The sequence below is a fragment of the Carettochelys insculpta genome, chromosome 4 (assembly GCF_033958435.1).
Source record: "Carettochelys insculpta isolate YL-2023 chromosome 4, ASM3395843v1, whole genome shotgun sequence".
NCBI lineage: Eukaryota > Metazoa > Chordata > Testudines > Carettochelyidae > Carettochelys > Carettochelys insculpta.
This window is the reverse complement of record NC_134140.1, coordinates 44,604,331-44,630,374: the sequence shown is the minus strand read 5'-3', so window position 1 is coordinate 44,630,374 and position 26,044 is coordinate 44,604,331. Positions and strand designations below refer to the sequence as shown.

The window sequence follows — 26,044 nt, the reverse complement described above, 5'->3', positions numbered from 1 at the left end:
TTTGGCTAGACAAATGAAAATGTAATCAGAATTATAAAACAAATGGTGTGTGCAATATATATAACAGATTTTGTGATAGACTGGCACTCATGGTGATATGTTCCTCCAACATATTTTAAAATTTCGTTGTCAATTTTACTAACCTTAGTAATCATTGCATGAGAGAATTTGTATGTAATTCGTTTTTTTTCTCATTTTCCAAGTGTCTATAATGCATTTTAAAGTAGGGTTGTGTGGCCCTTATTTGTATTACTGTTTGGTGTCCCAATTAATTTTGTCTGGAATAGTTTTAGCGTGGATTAGCACAGTTAAAGAATCGCCCCACAAAAAAAACGAGTGACCTTTAGTGTACATTTATGGAAACGTACTGTACAATGAAAATGGGCAATGAAGGATTTTATAGTGAAACAAAAGAGTCAGGAATGCAGAAACTATAAGGGGCTGGGGGATTCTTGGGAGAAGGAGGAACACACCCACACAGATTTGCAATCTTCTTTTATTATTTCTGGTGTTCCAATGCAAGCTTGGTAGGTACCTTTGACTGGTAGACTCAGCTCATCCTTGCAGAAACTGAAGATATCGCTGGTAACAAACACGTTCTTACTGTTTCCCTTTCATCTCTGTAGCCAGGCCCCCTAGCCTGGTCTTCCCAGGATGCGGCAGTGCAGAATCTAGCTGCAAAACTAGCAGCGAACACAGGGCGTCGCCTGCCTTCCTTCCTAGGCAGAGGCCTCCCGTCAACCATATTGCCGACGCTCCGGGCCCTGCGGCTCTTTCTGCGCCGGGCGCTGGAGAGGGAGGAGGGAGAGGAGGAGCCGGAGCCGCAGCCGCAGCCAGAGGCCGGAATTGTTTCCTGGGCTATACGCAGCAGGCTGGGGAAGCGTTTCCGGAAGGCTGGTTACATCCCGCAGCTGATTTTTGGACGCCTGTGGTGTGGGCGAGGCGAGGCAGCGGGAGAGGAGGGCGCAGCCCGAGCGGCTGGAAGCGCAGCGGTGAGTTTGCCGAGGCCGGGCGCAGCAGCCAGGTGTTCTCCAGCTCTTCTTCTGGCCCCGCTGCGCCTCTGTGGGGCGCGCCGAGGAAGAGCAAGGCATCCTCCGGGGCTGCGCCCGCGGGAGAGCGCAGGCTCCGCTCGCTGCCGGCCGCAGCTGCTGCAGCTGCAGCTGCAGCCCCCCGGTGCTCGGTGGACGTGCTTGGCTCGCCGCCGCTGTCCCTGCAGCGGCTTCGCACGCAGGACGAGCACAGGGCCGGAGAAGGTGTCGGTGGTGATGGGGGATAGACCACCGGCTCTGCCTCATTGGGTTCCACTGGCCCCACAGCCGGGCTGCCTCTTCTGGCCGTCCGCGGGGGGTGGTAGGGCCAGGGGTGGGCTGGGAAGGAGCCGCAGCCCCTGCGCCTCTGTGCGCGCAGCCGGGCAAAGCCGAGCTGTCCTCGAGCGGGGAGGATGATGCTGTGGCAAGGCGAGGGTAAGGGAAAGTGGGAGGCTTAAAAAGCAAGGAGGATATTAGGAGGTAAGGCGCTGTAAGCATCAAATGCGGGGAGAAGGAGGTGAAAGGGATTTCCAGCAGACATGGCCCTGGAGCCCGGGATCACCGCTTCAGTTTTATCCTTGTGGAGGCCCACGGGAAGAGGAGTGGTATACAATGGTGCATGTGAGGACAGAGAGATGGTGCAGAACGTGTACAATGTAGAAGTCATGTGAAGAGTGAATATAGAAGAATGTGACTCCCTGGAAGCACACTGGGGTATTTTGGAATTTGCCTTTTCCTTTTATTTGTTACCCAAGTTTTAAATAATTTCAAAATCTTGGCCTTTGTAAAAATGATACTGTTTTATTTACCCAGCATGTGTGGTCTGTACCAGCACCACTGAAATGCATGGTATTTTTTTTGTCATTGTCTCTATTAGATCTTTTTAGCCATTTATATTTTTCAAAGCATAACAGTCTTTGAGAGATTTTTATGAAAAAGTAAAAATTGCATAAGGGACATGCGTGGAAAAGCCCAAAACAGACACAATGGCTTTGACAGTGGGTTGAACTTGTTTAGAAGTGAGTTAGGGATCACAAGTTTTGCATTTTTTCTAATACAAAGAATAACATTAAATAGCATTAAAAGTCTTGTACATATGGAGGCAAAACAGTTACTCGCTTCATGGATCATCATGAATAGCCACACACAAAGTAAACATTAATAATTCACCCTGAGTTCTGCAAATGCCATAGGATTCTAAAACCCAGATATGGATATGTTACTTTTAGCTGCTGCTGGCACTGTATGTCCTTTAGATCTATGTCACCATGTGTTATTGATTAATTCTGTATCTGATATTGTCATCATCTTGGTGTCGCTCATGCTGATGAACTTGAACTAAAAACTATTTTCTGACTGAGGCAGTCTTTCTAAAAACAAGAATGTAGCATCTTTGAACACATAAGAGGTTATGGTAGTGAACATTTCACATCATTGTGACAAAATCACGTCATTAATTTTCTTACATAAAAAACTCACAATTTTACAAAAATCCAAGTAGTTTCTATCCATCATATGAAGGATGAGATTTATTTTTTGACAGTTGAAACTGTGATAAATAAAGTACAGAGTATTTGGGAAGAATAACAGTTTTAATGTGAGTTGAGAATTCTTCTCAATCATTAAAGCAGCTCAAGCAAATGTGGCATTCCCAATTAGGGAGACAACCAAGATTAGATCAAAATAACATGGTAGTATTCCCAGTGGACAAGATGTGGAAATTGAAGCTGGGAGACCTGGGTTATTTTTCTCCTATTTGTGGCTGACTAGCTATGCAAAGCCTTTGAAAGCAAGCAGGAGATGTGGCCAAAGATCCCACTTTTCAGCAATTGATTCTGCTGTAATTGAAGTCATTGGGAAATCTGCCTTCATAGAGAGTATGAAATAGGATTTAAGAGTAGTTTACTGCTGTGTATGAATTTTAGAGAATAGGAATTAAGGAAGCTTGTAAAGAAGGAAGTTCTGTACTTGCGATGAGAATGAAATCAGGGTTTCAGCAAAAGCCAGGTTAAGATAAAGATAAATTATGGCGTTTTATCTGTATATGGTAATAAACTGACTGACTCATTAGTTTTGCCTCATCTTGGAGACGAAGTTAAGTTGCACACTGCTAAGGTACAATAGCAATATTTGACTCACTCTAGAATATATAATGCAAATAAACCATACAATACCTACATGTAACCACAGCAGAATTCTAAGTAAAAAAAAATCTGGCTTTCATCTCCATTTGAAACATACTGTTGTCCTTCTCTGGTAATATGGTTTTAATAACACAATAAATTGCTCAGAGATACCACATTAGATTGCACATGTCTAATGCATCAGCATTGGACTAATTTCACAAATATGTAGTTATATTTGCTTCAGTAAAATTATTTTGAGAAATAGATTTGAGAAGTAGCCACTTCCAAAGGAATTTTGTTAGTTGGAATTTTTTCCCCGTAAATTACTGAGGAATTGAGCCATAACGATTGTGTGGAAACTTCTTTCTAAAATCAAAATTGTGTACTCAAAGAGGTGACTTGGAGAGCTAAATATCCTTATTTGCTCTTGTAACTTGTTGAACTGACTTAAAAATATAAATAGGGACACATTTAAAAACTTGTTTCCAATTTGTCTTTTGGCTACAGATTCTTATAAATTCTAGTTCATTATAAATCCCTGAAAAGAGGAATCTGTAATGGAAGGGTGAATGACCATTAGCAACAATGGTGCAGATGGTGGTGACAATGACAATGGTACTAAAAGATGGCAAAGATAACAGTAAAATCATGAAATTTTTTAAAAAGAATCCACTTACTGAGTTTTTGCTCGTGGACTTTATATCAGTGCCAATGACTTGGAAAAGATGAGATGTTATCTAGAGTGTAGGGTACAGTGTTTTAATAATTTATCTTTTTTATAGTAGCTTGTTTTGTCCTGAAAGGACTTAAAATGCTCTCAAGATTTGTTATGAGCAATATATCAGTGAAATGGAGCTCTCTTTGGTTAGAATGTAGTAAACATTTTGGAGTGGCACCAGTACATACTAGGTTTTAGGGAGGGTAATTAATTAAAACCATATGAAGACTTTTAGGGATGCATTTACAGAGAAATTTGACCAAGACATTGCAAAAAGTGCTGTGGAGTCTCTGAGAAAGAGAATTTAGTTTTCCATGTCTTCTGAAAGATCCTGGGATGCTGGCTCAATACTGTCTTAGGCACTGATCTGCAATTGAACATATGATGCCGGCCACTATGAGGGTCCCAACATCGCAGCAGTCTACCTGCGCAGATGAGGCTGCAGATTCTAGACTTCAGTGGGAAACAGTGTTGATTCTGAATCACCATCTCCCTTACTGGCAGCAAAGTGGGTTCCCCTGGAGCCCTCCTTTCCAAATTTTAAAAGGCCAAACCCTGTTTAATCGATGAGATCTGACATTGCGTCGTTCTAAGTTTTAACACATCCTTTTAATGGATAATTGGCAAAACACATCCGTTTGCAGGTTTTTATCACTATTTGCCAAGATTGTCTGAAAACATATTTCTGTAAACTACTGTGAAAACTAACTTCTCATCTGCATGTAAAAGATTACTGAGAATTACTATTTTTATATGCAGTCTATCCATGATTTAGGGTGATTAAGGGGACATGTTCTACCCATTAAATTAGTAATCTGAGCTCTAGGTTTGATGTGTTTATAGATGCCTTAGAATTGAGTAGATAAACTGTGTAGGTTATAGTTTATTCTGGGGAAATTATTTATGAATGTATGTATTGCAGCATAGAGGTTTGCTCATTTATAGTGATTAAAAAATTCTTTGGCATCTTAAAACAGAGGCTGCTCAATGTGGACAGTTATTTTATTTGGATATGCTATGAACTAGACCTTATGTGGTAAATTTTCTCCAAGCAAACCTTTTGGGACCCTTATGTATCCACTGTCAAATGTCATAAGCAATATTTTCTCTAATCTTTTCCATCCTTGTGTGGATTTTTTCTATCCATGTGCAGAACACATTTTTATGTGCACTGAGGCATGCATGAATGTGCACTACCAGTAGAAATAAAACATACCTGTGCTGATCAGATGGGGTGCATTTGAATCTCTCCAGAGCATCCACACTAGCTTACAGGGAATTTGTTAATTCAAAAATTGTTTTAATTTGTTCTTAACAGCAGAACAGACTAACACATGAAGTTATGACATATTTTGATAATGTTTATTTGTAGAGGCATGCTGTTTTTTTGTAACATTCAGCGACAAGAACATTCCCCATGTAGTCAGCGGACTTTATTATACTTTGGTGTCACTAATGTTGTCAGGAATTAACTATCAAACTAATCCTTTATCTGAAACCGCTCAATTATAATTTCTTAAATGGTAGCAGAGGGAGATACTGTAGAGTCCTTAATAGCCAATTGCTTAGTTCATAACTCGACGATGGACCATCCTATGTATTAATACATAATTTCATATAAACAAACCTTAAAAAGTGATTTGATAAATATGGCAGGTGATTTGATACTAGACAACATTTGTTGGATTCTGTGGTGGTGGTAATTATTTTTTATGAAATAATTCTTCTTAGAAAGATACTGTATTGGGTGGCAGTTGAGAAACTACCGATGACTTGTCAGTTGTGCAAGATGTAGAAAGTACACAGAAAAAAGGTGTATGAGTGGAGAGCGAGAGAGAAATTGGAAGTGTGCACTTTCACTGGAAATTAAATGCTTACCTGATTACTTTTCATTACATTGTGTTTAAATCCCAATTTAAATTTAACAAACTTGTGTAAATGACTAAGTGAATGCAACACATTTTAATTATCATTCATTACCTCACTAAGGAGTATTAAGGAGATCTGATGGCATATGTAAAAAGAACCTGATCCAAAGTCCATTGTAATCATTGCACATATATGTCACCAGGTCCATGGGGACAGAGCTGGGGGAGAGAAAATAAAGCCTATGTATAACTGAAACATGTCTGATTTCAGTAAGGGTGGATATTAATAAAAATATTAAACCTTTTATATTTGAATTGCCTCAAAAGTATCTTAGGTGACTTATTTTTTTGAAGAAAAGAGTAGGAAGGTAAGGTCTAATCTATCTATGGCACTTTTAATGGACCAAACTCTTCGGGTCAGACATTTTACTGCAAGGAGTTTGCAATCTAAATAGGCAAAATGTACACTACACAACATAACAACCTAACACCCAGACCAGGACAAGGCCAAAATGGTAGAAGTGGTGAATGCCTTGTGCATCTGAGGGTGTGGGTCTGCAGGAGGATAAAGAGAGATATGAACCCTTGGGAATGGGATGTGACAAAAACCAAGTGACTAAGTAGTGAAGAGTTACTTTTTAGTTTCTGTGTTCAGTCTTACAATTGCTGGAAGGAAGAACAATTAACAAAACACACCACCAGAAAAATAACATGTGCATCAGACTTTAGTGCTTATTCCTTAGCATTTATTATGCCCTTCCCTCATATAAAATATAGTAATTCAGATTGTAAAATCCTCAGGCAAGAGACCACTGCCAGTGTTGTCAAAGGATGCATACAGTAAACCCACGAGTTTTGCAGGGGTTGCATTCCTGCAACCCCTGCATAACTTGAATATCTGTGCAAGTGGAGGGGAGATGGGAACCAGGCTGTCACCTGGTTCCTGGCTCCCCTGGGCTTGCAGGAGCCAGGAACCAGGGGAGGCCTGGTTCCTGTTTCCCTGCTGCTTGCAGGACTTGGGAAACTGAGTAGCTCATGGCTGGACAGTTTCATGGGTTCTGCAAGCAGGAGGTAGCTGGAAACCAGGCAGTAGCCTGACTCCCAGCTCCTCTTCCCTTGCAGAGCCAGGGTCAGTTTCCTGGATTTAGCCAGTGGAGGGGAGCCGGGAACCAGAGGCAGCCTGACTCCTGGCTCCCCTTCACTCTTTGGAGCCAGGAAACTAACCAGGGCTGCCGCTCTGCTCAGTTTACTGGCTCTGTAAGCGGAGGGAATCCGGGAGCCAGGCTGCCACCTGGTTCCCAGCTCCATGCCATTGCGGGACCGGGAAACTGCTCATTTCGGGGTGACAAGAGTCAGGCTGCCGCCCCTGACAGGAACGGTTTTCCCACTTCTGTCAGGGATGGCAGCCTGACTCTCAGCTCCCGCCCTTGAAAGAAGCAGTTAACCTGAGACATGCGCAACTTGGTAGCACGATCTCGAAGGTTTACTGTATAGACTTCTCGGTCCTTTTATAAATGAGTGTTGAAACAGCACAACCAACATGTTCAAAAATGGGTTTCTTCCTGTCCACAAAGCATGTCATGCCAGAAATGTGCTATGTGACCAGTGATAATAGAATTACATGTCAGGAAAAGGAAGATAGGTAAAAGAGAGAGGCAGGCTGTGATTTAAGTACGATATTTTGGGTCGTTTGAAAATGTGTGTAGCCCCCACCTTCTGAGTTGCCCCAAAATGTAATAAGCAATAAAACTGCTATTGGGTTTCATTTCTTCTCCTTCAAAAGCGCTCTCTCACTTTTTTTTTGCCATTTGGTAGTACAAATACATACAACTAAATTATTTATTCTTCCTAATAGAAAACTTTGATGGCTTGCCCACTGACGATGTGCCAACCTATTTGGGGTCCCGTGGGTGTGCGTGGGGGTTGATACAGCGGGGGGGGGGTGGATGGCCCAGGACCGACCACCCCACCTCTATGGCAGCCTTATGTAGTATAGCAGCAATATGAGATACAGTGTATCTACTTTAAAACCTGGGTTTCCATGGTATTATGAGTACCAGGAACAATAACACTCTGATTGTGAACACCACAATGCCCTGTGGCTGTTTTAAGTCCCAATAATTCTCTATACAGCCCCAGCTAGTCCAGCTAGTGGTATTTACCAATAATGACTGATTCATCTGTTCGTAACTACAACTACTTAACACTTGTGTTAAATATATTTATTTATTTAGCATCGGCTAAGCACTAAGTTACATATAGCTGTATACAGTTACATGCGACTTACCAATAACATCCAATGCTCCCACATCTTACCAACAACTACGTTACAGCAGCCCTTCAAGTCAGAGATAAGGCTTGGTTGGGACCTTTCGTGGTGGTGACGTCTGGGTGATCAGGCCGGGGTCTGCTGTCTGGACTGGAAGTTGCTAGCCTCCGCCTGGTGTCCAGGAGCCCACCCCCTTGTCCCTGCTAAATCACCTTTTATACTGTTTCTTACTTGGGGGTTCAATACCTGGCCAATTAAAGTGTTGGTTACCCAATTTGGACTTTCTATCCTCCCGGCCTGTCAGAACATGTTACAAGATTTCCTCTGTCCTTGGTAAATTTCCGAACCTCCCCCCGGGACCCTCTGATATCACACAACCAGGATGTTCTCTCTGGGGGGCTTCCAGCTACTTGTCCCAGATGTTCTCTTTGGGGACTTACTATCTACTTGTCAGGATGTTTTTCTTTGGGACTCTCCAACTACTTGTCAACTTTCTGATTTCTTTCTCCTGGTCTGGTTTCAGGCCACCCCGCCGTTATATGGTAGCGTTCCAGGATGGAGTGTATGGTCATTCTGCCTTGCGAGTGAGGCCTGGCCACCAGGTGCTCATGCTCCCACACCCACAACCTATAAAAATAAGTGGGGAAACTCCTGTTATTGCTTCTTAAGAGTTGGGATCCTAAAAGATATGGTGAACGGAAGGGGATGCAGGATGGTGGCTAATAAGGATGTAAGTATTGTTTAAAAATGTACCCGTTAAAACTATTAAAATTATGTTGGCTAGTGGCCATTTAATTGCTAACAAATTCAGCTAGCAGAAGGGGTAGAGGTACTCATATAGCCTGGGAGGAAGAAGGAGCGCATTCAGGAAGTTGGGAGGTGCAGTCTTGGTGCAGAGTGCAGTGAATTGTTTGTGTGTACGTAGCTGGGCTCTGTGTGCCTTCCTTTGTTCCCACCCTTTGCTTTCCTAGTTACTAGGCGCTGCAGCTAGTTTGTCGGGTCGTTGCCAGGAGAACAGTGGTGCCAGTGCAGATCCAAGTGTTCTGGCAGACCCACCACTGCAGCCACCTGCAAGAGAAGCGGAGCCAGGGAGATTGCTGGATTGCCCCAAGTGGTGTCCTCTCTGCCAGGCATGTGCTGATCCTGGTGCTCCACACTGCAAGAGCAGTGCAAGCTCTGATGCCCCCCCGTCCCCCCAGGGGTGTTGTAGCATTTTAAGTGTGCATGTTGGTAAAATAATTTAATGATATTGTAAAACTTAATTTTGTTAAAATGTTAACTGGGCTATATTAATGGAAAGATTAATACCTTCTGTTTAACTGTTCAATATTTTACATCCCTAGTGGTTAAGGTGGAGTTCAAAGGGGAGCCATCCCCACCCTTTCTCGGGGACACAACATCTCAATAATCTATGAATGAATGTATTTCTTCCTTCTTGTTGGCATCCCTTTTCCTTCCCTTCACTGCAGAAGTTTCTTTCTCATGTTAAAATCTCTGGGTTTTGTTATATTCTGTCAGACAAGCGTTCTCAGACTTCATTTCACTGCAACCCTTTTCTGATAAGAAAAATTACTACATGACCCCAAGAGTGGGGGCTGAAGCCTGTATCTACCCGAGCGCCCTCGTGCGTACAGATACCAAAGGCTTCAGCCTCAGGTGGGGGTGGCATTTAACCTGAGCCCTGCCACCTCAGGTGGTAGGGGCTTGGGCTCAGGCTTTGACCCTGGATTCCAGCAAATCTAATGCCAGCCCTGGTTGCCTCTTTAAAATGGGGTGGATGCCCCCTTAGAATGGTTTGGTGACCCATATTTTGCGAACCACTGTAGTAAGGTATTGCTTTAGAAAACAAGTTCAAAGCATGGCTTAGCTGCCATTCACAAGTGTACTCCAGGCAGCTTACTTGGAATGGAGCAGTGGCGGGATAGTTCTCTTGTCAGCGTGGTGAAGAGTTGTAGTCTGGTGTAATGAGAGTCCTTTGATGGTAATGGAAGGGAAGCAGATAGTAGGATGGAGGCCTGAAGCAATTACATTTTGAAAACACGTGTGCTGACCTTTATACATGTGAGTAATGTCATTGAGTGAGTTAGGAAAGCAAAGTGGGAATTCTCAACAGGAAAGTGTCATTTGAGGTGGCTCTCAGTTGTCAGGATAAGCATTTGTATATTTGCAGGAATGGACATGTTGCTTTTTTTCTTGGAAGAGCCATATGAGTCTCTGGAAAATAGGTAGGTGGCCTGGCTGGTTTGGTCCTTTCTTTGTCCTTCTGTAATCTCCTTTCCTCTCCTGTGAGAGTGAGGCTTGGTCTGCAGTGCAAACTTATGTTGGTATAACTGCATCACTCAGGGATGTGGAATATCCTTATCCCCAGTGTAGACAGTGCTGTGTTGACATGGCTACTGCCTGTCAGAGAGGTGGTCACTGGTCAGCTCAGATGTTTCACTCCAATCAGACCTCCAACTAAAGCAAATAAGACTATTATAAGTCAACCATGCCAGATGACCATGACCAGCATCTCATAATTAAGACAACTGTAACAAGGGAACTTGTACAGCTTTGATATTTACAAAGGACATAGGAAGTATCAGACCAGAACATGGCTCATATACTAGTTCCCATCATTAAGAAAGGAACTGGGTGTATCCAGTTAACTATAGAAGTCTCAACTCAGGAAGCTTCACCTCAGGACGGATATTAAAATGTTGGTAAAGAGATTGAAAACACATACGAATGTGTATAGTTTAATCTAACAATATAGTAAGGGACACTGAAAATGGATTTATATAAGAAGGACCATGTAGCCAAAATCTTCTGTTGAAATCCAGACTATTTGAAATGAGTGTAACTGAATTTAGGCCCATTAGACTTTTTTAGGTTAGGAAAAAGTGAAACACTCAGCATAACTTTTCTGTCCTTTACAAAAACATTTTTTGAGGCATCGAGTATATTTAAAGAGAACTATTAATAATGTTATATAAGAAGGCTAATATTAAGAAGAGGTTTTTTTAGGTTAGTTATTGGTAGGGTAACATTTTTGACTTTGCGAAACCAACTTGGATTATTTTTAAAGACCAGTGATAGCAAAAATATCCTCCTGAGGTACAAGAATTGTGTGGGAAACATCAGTAAGGGAGTGGATGTCAGACAATTTAAATAGGGGTATGAGAGTGTCACATATATAAAATAAACCATTAAACTTTGAAAAATCTGGAATCTATTCCTAAAGGACAAGAATTATCAAGTATACCAACAACAAAAATGTTTGAAGGGGGAACCTGGGGTTGTAAGTACATCTGAAAATAAGTAATCTTTAAAAAAAAAGTTTTGCTCCTACTTGTCTCATTCTTTAGTCTTTTCTATGTATAAAGGCAGGGGATTAGGATAGATTTATATAATTAGGACTTCTGATTTTGGTTTTCATTGATAAACCATGATAAAATGCCCAGGACACAATTAAATAAGTTAATTAATAGAAGTGAAATTTTGATTCATCCAGTAAACACTGGGAAAAATTCCAGAAATAGTAACTTGTATCTAAGGACTTGTCTGCATGGAGCAATAATTCAGTCTATAAGGGTATGATTTCTAAAGCTCACTAATATATTAGGTGTTAAATGGTCCATGTAGACTGACAGTGCCCATTGAAGGTTCCCTATCGTGCTTTTATAATAGGAATTATTCATTACTGTATATATAAAGAGAGCTCTGAAACCCCAATTTTTCGATGTTAACATAAAGCTCAAAAATTGCTAAAAACATACTCCCAAAACTGAAATTAGTAAACCATGAAAAGTAGAAACTATGTATAACTTATCTATTTATGTTGACTTGATAGCTGCCTAAGGAGATATTAAAATAAAATGTTAATGCTGGTTTAGTCACCAAATTCAATCAGAATAAATGCTTTTAAGTATGTACATGTGCTATTTCTGAAATATGTGCAAGATCCTCTTACAAACTATACTTTGGTACAGTTATTTAAAAAAGCAGCTTGTCTTTTTTCAGCTATGCACCCTGTTACATGAACGTTTATCAATCTGCGTATTCTGTGGTTGCTCCTAGAATTTCTCATCTCAGGGACTTTCGCTACATTCCCTTCTGAAGTTCTGTAAGAACTGTTCTGAATTTAAATATAGCTAAACTGACTGCTCTGCTGCCTACAGACTTGAAACAACAGCACCTGTGTAAACTATTATATCGATAATGAAGTTTGTGGGCTAATCCGTTTCTTGTGAAGCTCATTATAGATCAGGAGACTATATTGTACTTTCCACTAATGTGCCTACCAGTGCTGATGGGAATCAGACCAAGTTGTTCTTGTGACAATACCAGGAACACATATGATATGGGCAGTATCTGAGCAGTAGACACGCTGGCTCCTAAGTAAATCATAGAAGGCTGAACATTTTAACTAGCAGGATTGGCCTCAGAACAATGGTCCCTAAACTATGGGACATGCCCCTTTTGGAGATGCAGAGGAACTTTCAGGGAAGTACGACAGGGCCAGGACCAGCCTGAGGGGAAGGAAGGGGTAGGGAGGGGGGAGTACCACCCAGCCTTGCTCTGCCCCTAGCTCCACTGTGGCTACAACTCCCTCCCCCTGTCCTGTCCCCTGCAAAGGCCCCAGCTTTGGCACTATGCCCTGGCTATATTTATAAGGTGAAGAGTGATTTTTCCAAATAAACTGAACTTCTTCTTCATGTCTCCTCCAGCGCAACAGTGCTGCAATGTGTGAAAGCTTTTAAAAAACAAACAAACAAAAAAAAAAAAAAACTAAAACCCAAATAAACCAAATTTCATTGTGTCTTCCCTAGATGGTTCATGTGGGGATTTGGCCTGCTTCTTCTGTTCTCAGAATAACACCTTGAAGTGTAAATATAGAGCTAGAAAAAAATAACACTTGGTGTAATTGACTGCATTCCAGCTCACATTACACAAGCTGTGCAGGGTAAAGGGAGCTGATCTTGTACAGTTGAAATTATGGCCTTTAACTCTAGTTTTTGACCGAATAAATCTCCTTACTCCCTAAAAGCACCTAAAGTTTGTATTGTGGAGGTCTCAACTCTGTGGATTACTTAAGTGCTATGCATCTGCCAGGGTTTAAAATCAGACTCCTAATACAGAATCACAGAATCATAGGGCTGGAAGGGACCTCAGGAGGCCATCTAGTCCAGCCCCCTGCTTCAAGCAGGATCAACCCCCACTAAGTCATCCCAGCCAGGACCTTGTCCAGATGGGACTTAAAAGCTTCAAGTGATGGAGAATCCACCACCTCTCTAGGCAACGCATTCCAATGCTTCACCACCCGCCTGGTGAAGAAGTTTTTCCTAATATCTAACCCACACCTTTCCCTCTTCAACTTCTGAACATTACTCCTTGTTCTGCCATCTGACACCACTGAGAACAGTTTCTCACCCTCCTCTTTAGAGCTCTCCTTCAGGAAGTTGAAGGCTGCTATTAAATCACCTCTAAGTCTTCTCTTCTGTAAACTAAACAAGACCAAATCCCTAGGTCTTGTGCTCCAAACCCTTAATCATTTTTGTTGCCCTTCGCTGAACCTGCTCCAGCAAATCCACATCCTTTTTATACTGGGGGGCCCAAAACTGGACACAATATTCCAGATGTGGCCTCACCAGTGCCGAATAAAGAGGAATAACTACTTCTCTAGCTCTGCTCGAAATGCTCCTTCTAATGCACCCCAGTATGCCGTTAGCTTTCTTGGCTACAAGGGTACATTGTTTACTCATATCCAGTCTTTCATCCACCATAACCCCTAGGTCCCTTTCCATTGTACTGCTGCTGAGCCAGTCGGTCCCCAGCCTGTAACAGTGTTTGGGATTCTTCCGCCCCAGGTGCAGGACTCTACACTTCACCTTATTGAACCACATCAGATTTCTTTTGGCCCAGTCCTCCAATTTATCCAGGTCCCTCTGGATTCTCTCTCTACCCTCCAACATATCTACCTCTCCCCTAGTTTTGTGTCATCCGCAAACTTGCTGAGGGTACAACCCAGTCCCTCATCCAGGTCATTAATACATAGCAGCTAGAATAATCCCACCTGCAAAACCAGGAGTAGATGAGACAGGAAGTCAGTCAGGAAATTGTACAGCCATCCCAAACAAGACAAGAGACCTTGAGTGTGGGTTCATTAGGCTGCAACTTTATTCTCTTAAATTAACGGTATACAGTAAACCCCCGAGTTATGCAGGGGTTGCATTCCTGCAACCCCCACGTAACTCAAATTTTCACGCAAGTTGAGGGGTAAGTCTGGTTCCTGACTCCCCTGGGCTTGCAGGAGTCAAGATGTGGATCAGTCCACCAGGGCTGGTCAGTTTCCTGGATCCCAGAATGGGACCAGCTCCCAGCCTGGGTCCTGCAAGCAGCAGAGAGACGGGAATCAAGCAGCAGCCTGGTTCCCATCTCCCCACTACTTGCAGGATCTGGAAAACTGATGAGCCATGAGCTGGTCAGTTTCCCAGGACCTGCGGGTAGTGGGGAGCTGGGAACTAGGCAGCAGCCTGGCTCCTGTTCCCCTCCCCTTGCTGAGTTGGTAAACTGACCAGGGCAGCAGCCTTGGTCAGTTTCCTGGCTCCTGCCAGTGGAGGGGAGCTGGGAACCAGGGTCAGCTTGGCTCCCATCTCCCCTTGAATTGCAGAAAAACTTGAGTTACAGAGAAGCTGCAGAAATGCAACCCCCATGTAACTCAAGGGTTTACTGTAAAAGTTACAAATAGAAAAAAGGTCACGTGTTTCTGTGAATTTTTCTTGATTGCATATGACCTGTCCCGGACTTTTAATAAAAATATTCATGGCAAAATCTTAATCTTTGGTATATAAATACCCTACCTTCTTCCTGGTCAGCAGAAAAGTCCCTTTGTTATAGCTCAGCTGCTTCCTTCTTTTTCCTTGCTCTGTCACTGTAAATTTTCCCATTCCTTCACCTCCCCCCTTGAGGGAGGGAGAGAAGAACTTAAAGGGGACACAACTCTCTTACCTTTTAGCCAGCTGGGCAAGGACTCACCACCTCAAGCTGCAGTCAGCATGTTTTCAGTGAGCAGCCTGATTAATATCACACCTAATCAGTATGTAGGGTTGAATCTTCCTAATGTATGTATTGCTTATGCAGACCTACAGCCATCAGTGTGAAGGTTTTAGAAATATTGATTGCTCTTTATGTCTGGAACAGGAATGCAAAACCCAATTGGATCACAGTGCTGTCTGTAAGATTTTTATTTTGTATTTAAACATTTGTGTACCATTCACTCTTCAAAGAAGGCTCTAATGAGCTAAAGAATGACAGTTAAAGAACTCCAGACGAAGAGTTGATTAGTTCTTCTTGTCTGGAGGGCTGGGATATCAGGCATTAAATTCTAAGCTCTTTGGAGCAGGGACAGTCTTTTTGTTCTGTTAGTAGAGCACCCAGCACGGTGATGCCCTGACACATGATGGGGGATCCTAGGTACCATGGTAGTACAAATAACAATAAACTGGCATGTAGATTGCTGTGGAGCATTTGTTGGTCATATGCTAATAGGCCATGTCACTATTCCCTTCTGCTGAACTAAGTTGTGACCGCAAAAAAATTCATTAGGTCTGCGGGAGAAGTCTAAAAATAGGTCACTTGAAAATGTGCAGTCTAATTTCAGTTTGGTTTTTTTTTTTAAGTAAGTTCTGGTACTGGTTAATGCTAGGCTTAGACTACATGTAAATTGCAAATCAAGGGTGTGACTCCCCTGCTTGAGTACATATGCTTGCATCATTTCAATGAGAACTAGTACCAAAATAACTAGTAATGTAGTTGCGGTAGCATGGACAACAGCAATGGAGGTACAGCTGAGCCATGATGAGTAGCCACCAGTTTCAGGCAGACTTATGTGTGCTCAGGTCAGTTTTGCCAATGTCCATGCTCCCATGGCTGCACTAACATGTATACTCATGTTAGCCGTCATCAAGCTACACAAGTGTGTGTGTGCATGCGCGCGCATGCAGGGGAATTGCACTCTTAGCTCATGGTGTAGATATAGTCTTAGAATATGATGTGCAGTTAGGTCACGACACAAAAGGGCAGATATTTCTGAGTTTGAAAAGACACATGGGAGCGTAACAAATTATTCCAGGTATATGAGGTGCTAAAAGTCTAGTGCGAAATTATCTTGACCTTACGGGTGGAAAAATATCTCAAAATGACAAAGGAGATACTTTTAGAGGAACCAGTACAAATACTGTAGGATTTGGAAAGGAAGGTATTGATGCTTGTAACTGCAGTTGGAAAAAGATTGCAGTGGGCTCAGGTGGAAGAATGGACTAGCATGTAACTAGATAAAGGATTAGGAAAAAGAATGCCGAAATGAGTATTAAAATAAAAAGCCTAAATCAGGTGTGAATGTCTATGCACAAATTTTGGACAGGAGGAACACATGGGAACGGTTATTTAAGTTTATTATGTACAGGATATAATTATAATGTCCAGCTAGAAATATGTTTGCTGTGTTTCTATGGGGAGGCCATGATGGATCATGTACTACTTTTGGCTGCTATCTTTCAGTAATTTGTAAAATGTTGAGATTTAAGAGGGGGACAGTAAGGATATTATTTTCATAGATTGTTTCATCTTCATGTTAGGCGGAATTAAAAGCATCAGAAATTTGAATGTAAAACCTATAAGATGGCCCAAGTTATACCATAATAATGGGCATAAAAATGTTTGTATCTTTCTAAGACAGCTTCGTTTGGATCTTGCATTTCTTACGTTATATTAGTGAGGGCTTTTTTGCCTTGTCAAAAGCTTTGTATTAAGCTGCATATTTTCAGGAGAGGACAATATGCAAGAAAGCTTGGCCTGGCATATTTCAGGTTCTCTCTTCCAGAAACTGTTTGAACTAGTACTGTAGGCTATGGAGAGGCCAAGGTTAAATATCCAGTGCAATATACAGTATTTTTTCTACAGTATACAGTATTTTTTCCAAGTTCATAGATTGTAATTAGAAAGACCCATACTATCTTGTGTGTATTAGAACATTTAAAACTTTTGAAAGCCTAACTGTTCCGTATTGAAAACAATGCAGCTAGCTTTATTTATGGAGAACTACTCTGCCCTACAAAAGGGCAGTGCAGCCAGCACAGCTTTCATTTTATATCATTAGTTGGCTGCAAAAGACTTGAGAAATAAAACCTTATTACATGGCTTTGTAGTTCTGACCCTTTCTGTCGACGCCCTCATTGTGTGGGAAGCTGCAGCTTACTCTGTCATCTGTCTAAAGGATAGCAGAGCTTACTGGATTGAACAGTGCATTTGGAAACTGGACCTGGGTTAGGAGTCCAGATCTAGAAACTGATAATTTTTTGGCTTCCCTAACCAGAAAGTGTATTACAAAATATACTTTTTGCAATGTTGTCTATGCATATTTTCTCTCATATTTTGTAAAATTGCTAAATGCAGTGACTGTTATGCTAGGAAGTGGGAAAAATTGACACCAGAGCTGCTATACGGGGTCAGAATAGTACTGCATCTCGTACTGATTATGCTTGAACATCAAAAATCTATATCAAAACAAAAGATTTCAAAATAGCACGGCCACACACACAAAGTGGATTGCTATATCGGTCTGCTATTTCGAAAGAGCTCCCCCCAGTCTTTCAAAAGGGAGTGTCCGCACAACAACGTGAGCCCTTTTGAAAGAACAAGCCTGGAAATACCACTCCTGGGGTCGCATGGCTGACAAGCCCTTCCAGGTCCCACAACTAGCAGATCCCTTAAAGGGCCCCTTCCCAAACACATGCACCCTGCACACACAGAGCACTGCAGAGCAGAAGACAGCACTGCGGGAACCGTGCTCTGAGAAAGTGGCTGCGCATGGGACACCAGCAGCTGGCAGAGGCTGATGCCTCCACCGACACTGGGGCCCAGATGGTCATGGTCACCTTGGCCATGGTGGAAACTCTGCGGCCCACGAACCCCCTCCCCACTCTCACTGGGGTCCTGCAGGCCTTGCGCAAAGGGCATCCGCCGCATCCCATTCCCTGTCCCCTACGGTGCCTGTGGAGCCACCCCAGCAGCAGGGACTGGTGGGAGAGGCTGGTACTGGGCCAGTGGGATGACGAAAGCTGGCTCCAGAACTTCCAAATGTCAAGGCAGACATTCATGGAGCTGTGCCAGTGGCTCACTCCCACGCTGCAGCAGGTGGATACCCGCATGTGGCCCGCACTCCCGGCTGACAAACGTGTGGGATTCACGCTGTGGAAGCTGGCCATCCCGGACAGCCACCATTCGGTGGGACACCAATTTCGGGTCGGCAAGGCCACCGCTGGAGCTGTCCTCCTGGAGGTAAGCCAGGCTGGGGCCCCACATGCACCAAGGGTGGAGCGGGCCCATGGGTGGGGAGCCCAGCAGGGGAGGGGGCCACTGGGTTCCCCGACATGCAGGCCTACATGTCAATGTCCCCACTCACACAGGTGGTCCAGGTGATCAACCGCATGATCCTGTGGAGGGCTGTCTGCACACACACAGGGGACACTGGGGTGCACAATGTAATGGTTTACTGAACATAACTTAACCAACACACATGTAAATAAACTGCACATGAACAAAAAACGGTGTGAGGTTGTCATAACCAGGAGTAGATACGGGGGTGAATGGGGGAGAACTATGTACAAAGGGGTGAGGGTATGTTCTTGTAGACAAGGCCCTGGGCACGGGTGCGCCTAGTCCTCCACAGGGGTGGAGGAGCAGGACCCTTGGTGGGTGCAGGGACCCTGTTGGGGAAGGGATGGGGCTGGGACAATGGGAAGGTAGGCTTAGTTAGGGCCTGGGGGCACCGCCCTGGCAGGGGGGCCGGATGGGCCGGGAGGGGCAGGGGTGATTGGGTGCTGGGAGGGGCAAGGTGGACAGGTTCCCCCTGGCCCACACTGGCGATAAGCCAGTGGCCCAGTGCAACCCGGGCAGCCAGGGAGAGGGTGGCCGAGATAAGGGCAGTGAGCTTGGGAGCATCGGGGTGAGGACAGGGGTTGAAGGTGGGATGGGAGGTGAGGTGGCAGGGGAGCAGGCAGGGGGGAAAGATGCCAGAGGGCTGCGGTCGCCTCGCCCTGGACCTCCCTCTGCCAAGCCCTGTCCTTCCACTCCATCGCTCCCAGATCATAGCAGTGTGGGCCACCGCGGCCTCCTCTGGGTCAAAGCGATGGTAGGTCCTCCAGGGCTGGGTGGGCAGCAGCCTAGGTGGTGGGGAGGGGGTTCCCCAGCCCTGTTGGATGGCGGAGCTGTTGTGCTGGTGTCTGGGAGAGGACTGGTCCGGCCCTCAGAGGATGAGGCTGGGGAGACACAAGAGGGAGAGGGGCCACCTGTCAGTACTGCCACCCAGGCCCAGGGGCTCTGCCTGCCCCCCGCATACCTCCAGCCACCCCTGACATGGTGTCTGCTTGCCTGACCACCCTGGGGGGAGGGTCCCATGAGGCTGATGGGGCTGCATCTGTGGGGTGCCCACTGGCTGTGGTCTGACCCCCCCATCCCTTCCCACTCAGGAGGTTCGGGGTGCTGTCCACAGGCGTGGATACTGGATGCCACCACACCTGGGCCTAGCTGGGGCTTCAGAGAACAGATCTGGGAACACTGGTCTGGAGGGAGCTTGGCTGGAGGTGACAGGGCTTATGGCAATGATGAGGGGGACTTTGTCCTCTGAGCTGCTTCCAGTCTCCACCACCCTGTTCCAGACTGATGGTCCTGGCCAGTCGTGCAGGTCTGTGTTGGTGTCTGTCTCAGTGACAGCCATGTTGACCATGGCTATTGGCTCGGGGGGGGTGTCCTTTGGGCTGAGGAGCTGGTCCAGTGTGTGATAGTGTGGGCATCTCAGGGTGGCCCCTGTCCCCAATTGCATGCAGGTGTCCCTGGCCCGACTACAGGCCTGCCTCAGCTCCTTTACTTTTGAGCACACTTGGTTGGCTGTGCACTGGAGATGGCTCTGCTTCTGCAGCCACAGCGACAGCCATTTGAAGGCTGGTGTATTTCAGGGCCACCCAGTGCTGTGCAACAGCACATTCTCACCTGCCCAGAGGCCGAGAAGATCTTTAATCTCGGCCTCCCTCCAGGAGGGTCCCCGCCTCTTCTGGCCCTGGTGTGCCTTCGGTGACCTTGCTGGGGAGGGAGCCCAGGGAGGACTGGGCATACCCTGCACACCCTCACAGGTGCCTATGTTCTCTCCCCTTAGGTGGTCCGCTCTCTGAATGTCCTGCTCCTGCAGAGGGTTGTCTACATCAGGGACCTGGCTGAGGCCATCGCAGGCTTCCCTGCACTCAGATTCCCAAGTTAGTTCGGGGCCCTCGACAGGACCCACGTCCCCATCCATGCCCTGGAGCACAGCGGGGAACAATTCATAAACTGGAAGGCCTGCCATTCTGTGGTCCTGCAGGCCATGGTGGACAGCCTGGACTGGTTTCAGGATGTGTATATGAGCTGGCCTGGCTGCACCCATGACATGCAGGTCTTTTGCAACTTGGGCCTGTGCTGCAGGCTGGAGGTGGGGACCTACATCCTCCACAGGGAAATCCTGCTGAGGGACACCACTGTACCCCTGTCTGGTGGCTGACACTGCTTACCCACTATAGCCCTGGCTCATGCCGCCATATACGGGCCACCTCACTGCCAGCCAGGAGCAGTTCAATGGACAGCTCAGCCATGCCCGATAGGTGATTGAGTGCACCTTTGGCTGCCTATAGGGGTGGTGGCGCTGCTTCCTCGCCCACCTGGATGTGAGTGTCCTCAATGTCCCCCCAGGTTGTGGGAGCCTGCTGCATGCTCCACAATATTGTGGAGAGTAAGGGGGAGGCCTTTGTGCAGGGTGGGCAGTCGAGGCCGGCACAAGCTATCCCTAGCCAGCTGTGGCCCCTAGCCGCCAGGCCAAGCAGGATGGGATCCATGTCTTGGAGGCCCTGCGGCGGTACTTTGAGCAGGGGGCCCAGTGACTGCCATCCTGGTCACCCCGGCAGTCCTCCCACACACTCCCTCCACCCCCTGTGTGCTATCCCCACCCCTCATATGCTACACCCCCAACAAGCACACAGCACATGGGTTTGTGAAAATGAAACTATATATATTGAAAACAAGTGCACCTTTAAATAAAACTTATGTTTAACAAACAACATTGATGAAAACTGTTTACATGGAGGGGTCAACTGTTTCCAGGAGGAGGGGCACTTGGATGGACTGGGCATTGGCCCATGACTCCAGGGCGGGAGTAGAGGGGCGTGACCCCCACCGGCTCTGGCTCCCATGCTCACCCTCGTCTCGGGTCCCTGGCGAGGCTGGGTGGGGGCAGGGAGCATGGGAATGAAAGCCGGGACTGTCCAGGACCATGGATGGTGCCAAGTTCTCCTGGCCCTCGGATGGTGCAGCTGAGGAAACCAGGGGAAAGAGAGAAAAAGGCCATGAGTACCGAGTCCTGCCCTGCACCATGCCCCCTGTCCCCCTGTGGGAGCTGGGTCCGCATCCTCTGTCCCCTGTCCGTGGGTGCAGTGGCCCTGTGGGTGGCCTCTTTGTGTGTTCTGCCCCCCTCAGGGTCAGGGTGTGGCGCGGTCTGTGGGAGTGGGTGCTGATGGGCCCTGGCAGCCATGCCGTCGTCCTGGGGCCATGGTCTGCCTTGGCCTGGGCAGGCCAGGGTCTGCTAGGGGTGTGGGGCCCCTGGTTTTGTATGGTGCCCATGCCCTGGGGATGTGTGCCCTGTGGGGTACATACCTGGGGATTCACCGCCGCAGTCAGGGGAAGCCTGTTGGGCAGATGCCTGGCTGAAGGTGCAAGAGGGGAGGTCGATGACCAGCTCTCCGTCCTTGCTGGACCAGTCCACCTTGGTGCCCAGCTCTGGCTGCGGCCCTGGTGTAGCAGGGCTGGCCTCTAGACCTGGCTCCTGCTCTGTGACCTGCTGAGGCTCCTCAGCCGCAGTGTTGAGGACGGCTGGAGGAGAGGAGGTATCCTAGGGGCCCAGGATGGCCCTGAGCTCTCCGTAATAGGGGCAAGCAGCAGGGGCAGCCCCTGACCAGCTGGCCGAGTCTTGAGCCTGGGCATAACCCTGCCGCAGCTCCTTGACCTTGCAGCAGACGTTTTCAGGAGTGCGGGCAGGGTGACCCTGGGCAGTCAGGCCCTCAGCCAGCCAGGCGAAGGTGGCTGCATTCTGCTGCTTGCTCCCCATTAGGTGGAGCACATCCTCAGAGCTCCAGAAGGTCCTGGAGCTTGGCCTCCGTCCTGGAGGAGCCACGTTTCCTGCCCTCCTGCGTGGGGGCTTGGGAGCCCTGTGATGGCTCGAAGGGGAGGCCTTAGGAGCTCTCAGGTGGCTGGCTGGTTGTCATCCCTCGCTGTCCGCTTCTGGGTGTCCGGCTGGGGTGTGCAGGGACAGCACATGCGATGGCTGCTGCTTGCACGCTCTCAGCTTCCTGCAACAGGGTTTCTGGGTCCATGAGGCTTTAAGAGCTGCTGTGTGCAGAGACCATAGAGCTCTAAAGGGTCTGGACAGCATGTCTCTGCATCTCAGCTGATTGCTGCCATCCCAGCTATTTTAAAGTAGCGGGATGCAGAGCGTCTCCCGCATAATTTTTCGACGTGAGATGTTGAAGTAGTGCGCGATTCCCATTTTCTCATTGGGATAGCGATTTCGACGTCTCCATGCCTACCATCAATTTCAACTTTGAAGTAGTGCACAGTGTGTGTAGACTCAACGTGCACTACTTCGAAGTTGTGCTTGCTACTTCGAAGTAGCAGGCTAGTGTAGACGTGGCTTTAAAGAATAAGGTTTATTTTGCCAATGTTAGAAAATAGTTGTTTTAGACTTATTGCAGCCCTTAGCTTCTCCAGCACACCATCAGTGCTGTTTCATGTACCAGTTATATCTTGAATTCCTGTTGGTGTAAAACTCCTTCATTTGGCTATGTCTACACTAGAGCAATCTGTTGACAGAAGTTTCTGTCGGAAGATATCTTCTGACAAACCTTCTGTCGACAGACTGAGGCCGGACTGCAAAGCAGATTGAAAAAACAATATGCTCTGTTGATAGGAAATAGCTGGACTGCCCAGCCTCTTTCTCAACAAAACAGCCAACCAGAAATATAGCAAACAGAGCTTCCTGTGTCCCAGAAAACCTGTCTGTCGACTGAGGGCCCCCAGAACATCCAGACTGGCTTTCAGTCAACAGAGGTGTTCTGCCTCATGGGGGAATGGCACAATGCTGTCGACAAAAGTGCCATGTTCTGTCGATTTACTGTCCACAGAACACCTTGGGAATGTGGACATTCTCTGGGTTTTGTTGACAAAAGGCGAATTTTGTCCATAAAAACCTCTAGTGTAGACATAGTCTGGGATGGAGACTCCCTCTGTTAGGCTAAATTTTAAGGAACTAAGAAATAGTTCCATTTTGTGGTGAAATATTTTTTTCTGTGTATTTCCAATGAGACATGTAAGCTGTCACTCATAATATTTTGAAATCTTCCCCTGTTCAAATTGTCAATGCCAGAGAACATCAGGATTGTTCATTGACAATCGTAGCACAACAGGCACTGCAAGAGTACAGCAGCAACAAGTTTTAATAAAATCCTGTCTCTTTCACCAAAATTTTACAGCAATATCAGCTAGCATCAGGATGATTAACTGTCTGTCAGTGTTTCTATTATTAGCCCCTATTTTTCAGAGATTTATGGGTTGGTAGCCTTTTTTTTTTTCAAATGTTCTTATATGCAGCTTAGCTTAGCCTGGGAATCAACTTTTTCTCATCAAATAAACATAAAAACCTAAAAAAGTCAATGGTTTTAAGCTGCTCTTGCAGCTATAGTTGGTTTCCAGACCTGCAGCCATTTCATTTCCTGCTTCACAAAGCCTTTACCTAGTTTGCGTACTCTTTCTTTATCTGGTTTAAGAGCCTCCTTCTCCCTCTGTGGTGCTGCACCCTGGCCTACATGCCACCTATTGTTTTCTCCTAGATGCTGCCTAATTCAGGTTCATCACTGTACCTATTGAGTGCACCACATAAACATTTATAATAATTGTTCCATCAGCTTCCTCTTCTGTCTTTGGCTTTCTGGCTTTTTTCATGCCCCCTTCCATATCCTGATTCCCACCCCCCCACCCCGCCCGACAACCTTCCTGTCTTCAGAACGTTTCTTCAAAGAGAACTTGTGACCTTTTCTCATTAATCCCACACCCTACTCCAAAGCTTTCTCCTTTTGTTGTCTGATTTTTAACTGTTGTATTAGATCTGTCTAATATAAATCATGAGCTGCTGAGAAAGGATAAATGTTGAGCTGCTCAGATACACAATGATGGGAGTGGTAAAGTAACCTAAATAGAAGAGCAGAACACTTGCCTTCCTGTATAAATAACAGTTTTGCTCTACTGTTTTCTTATTGTGAACATTTTTTGTGCTTTTGTAAAATCAGTTTACAATAGTAGTATTGCAGAGATGGCCATAGGCTGACTTACAAAAACATGAAGGCCAGGGAAACAAGTTGGTGGCCAAGGGAGTGGTAGCAAATTCTGCTCATCTCTTGGCTTCCAACAGAGCTTTGGGAGGCCGGGGGTGGGATGGATTCCCAGTAAAATTGCATAGGCATTGCTATGTAGTCAGTTCAAATACAACAGTGATTTCTGTGTTCTGAAGTTGCTTGAGGCTCTCATGGCTAACTATATTTGGGAAACTTGTGTTTGATTATGAATTATGTTTCCTGAGCTGTATCCTGTGATATTTTTAAATAGAAGTATGCATGACAGCTTCATCACGGGGAAATTGCATTGATGAATTTTGAAACAGATGTTTGCCTTTGTGTGACTTTCCAAAGAAATATTTTAAATTTACTACCTTAGTTTTCCTGTAAATTTTTGAGTGGCTGCCTTTCCTCTTGGTCTTCACAATGAAGTCTTGGGTGTATTGAAGCATTAGTTGCTGTGCCCTACAAATTGCAATTCTTAACACAAAAGATTTACTCACTAGCCTGAAACTCTTTTCATTTTTGCCAATTTCAAACATCATTAGGTTTTCTTCGGCTTCAACCAGTTGACTGAGTTTCAGGCCAGTGCCTCAAGTTGCACAGGCAGACAGGATTTTGTGGCTCTCTTTGGGACATAATTGTGAGAGCTGTGGAAACACAGCTTTGCACTTCATGGAAATTGTGCTTGCTTTAATCACATAAGTGGCTCCATTGATTTTGCGCACAATTGTGACTTGTATGTTGTCCCAGGAGGAGGGCTAATTTTAAAAAGGAAGTCAGTTTCACCCTCTCTGTTTCCCTTTGACAAGATTCTTATAAGATTTCTCAGAAGGTTTTATGGCTATGATGGAATTTTGTTTAACTGAAAATGGTCATCTGGCTAACTCGAGGGTGACCGTGTTTCCCTAGGCCAAATATGGAACACACAAATTCAAATTTTTGAATTTGTGAATGCTGTGTGATTTGTTTTTTGCATGCTGCTACAGCCTGAAAGCGAGTGATGGATGAAACTATAGGTGAAACTTGCATGTCTTAGGGTAATTGGTCAAATGAAATATGAAAATATACGTATCCCATAGAGCTGGGAGGGACCTTGAGAGGTCATTGAGTCCAGTCCCCTGCAATTACAGCAGGACCTGTCACCATCCCTGACAGATTTTTTTGTTTAATTTAACCTGCTCCAGAGCCTTGAAAGGCCCCCACAAGGATTCAACTCACAACCCTGTATTTATAAGGCCAGTTCTCTAACCACTGAGATGTCCTTTTGTTCTCAATATATTTTTTTTCTTTTCTCTTCTTCGAAATGGACCGTATACCTCTTGCCTAAATTAACATTTTAGGTGTAAAGTGGAGTTTTTCTTCATATTCTGTATTTAATGAAGACCAAAGATCTTGGAGATTAGTAGAGCATTCTTTCGGGGATATTTCACTCATGCATATCTATCCAGTGTGACAGGAAAGAGTATTTGTAGTATGTGTATTTATTTTTTTGTATTTAAAATAACCCTGGGTTTCCCACAGGGTGTCGTCTGGAAGTGAGGTTCCACTGAGCTACTCCCCGACCCCAGACCACTAACCTGGACTACT

The 26,044-nt window shown here is 45.4% G+C and overlaps 1 protein-coding gene across 16 annotated transcripts in view; it reads left to right on the top strand.

Annotated features, from left to right (window-relative positions):
• Positions 1 to 844: 844 nt before the first annotated feature.
• The window catches only part of APBB2 (amyloid beta precursor protein binding family B member 2), a 300,231-nt gene continuing 275,031 nt past the window's right edge, over positions 845 to 26,044 (top strand). For 5 of the 16 annotated variants that reach the window (XM_074992657.1, XM_074992658.1, XM_074992666.1 and 2 more), the window contains exon 1: positions 845 to 992. The gene's annotated coding sequence lies outside the window, so the exon portion shown is untranslated. Of the gene's footprint in view, positions 993 to 8,532; positions 8,740 to 26,044 lie in introns of all 16 variants that reach the window. The other 11 variants (XM_074992665.1, XM_074992664.1, XM_074992668.1 and 8 more) reach the window with 5 other exon arrangements.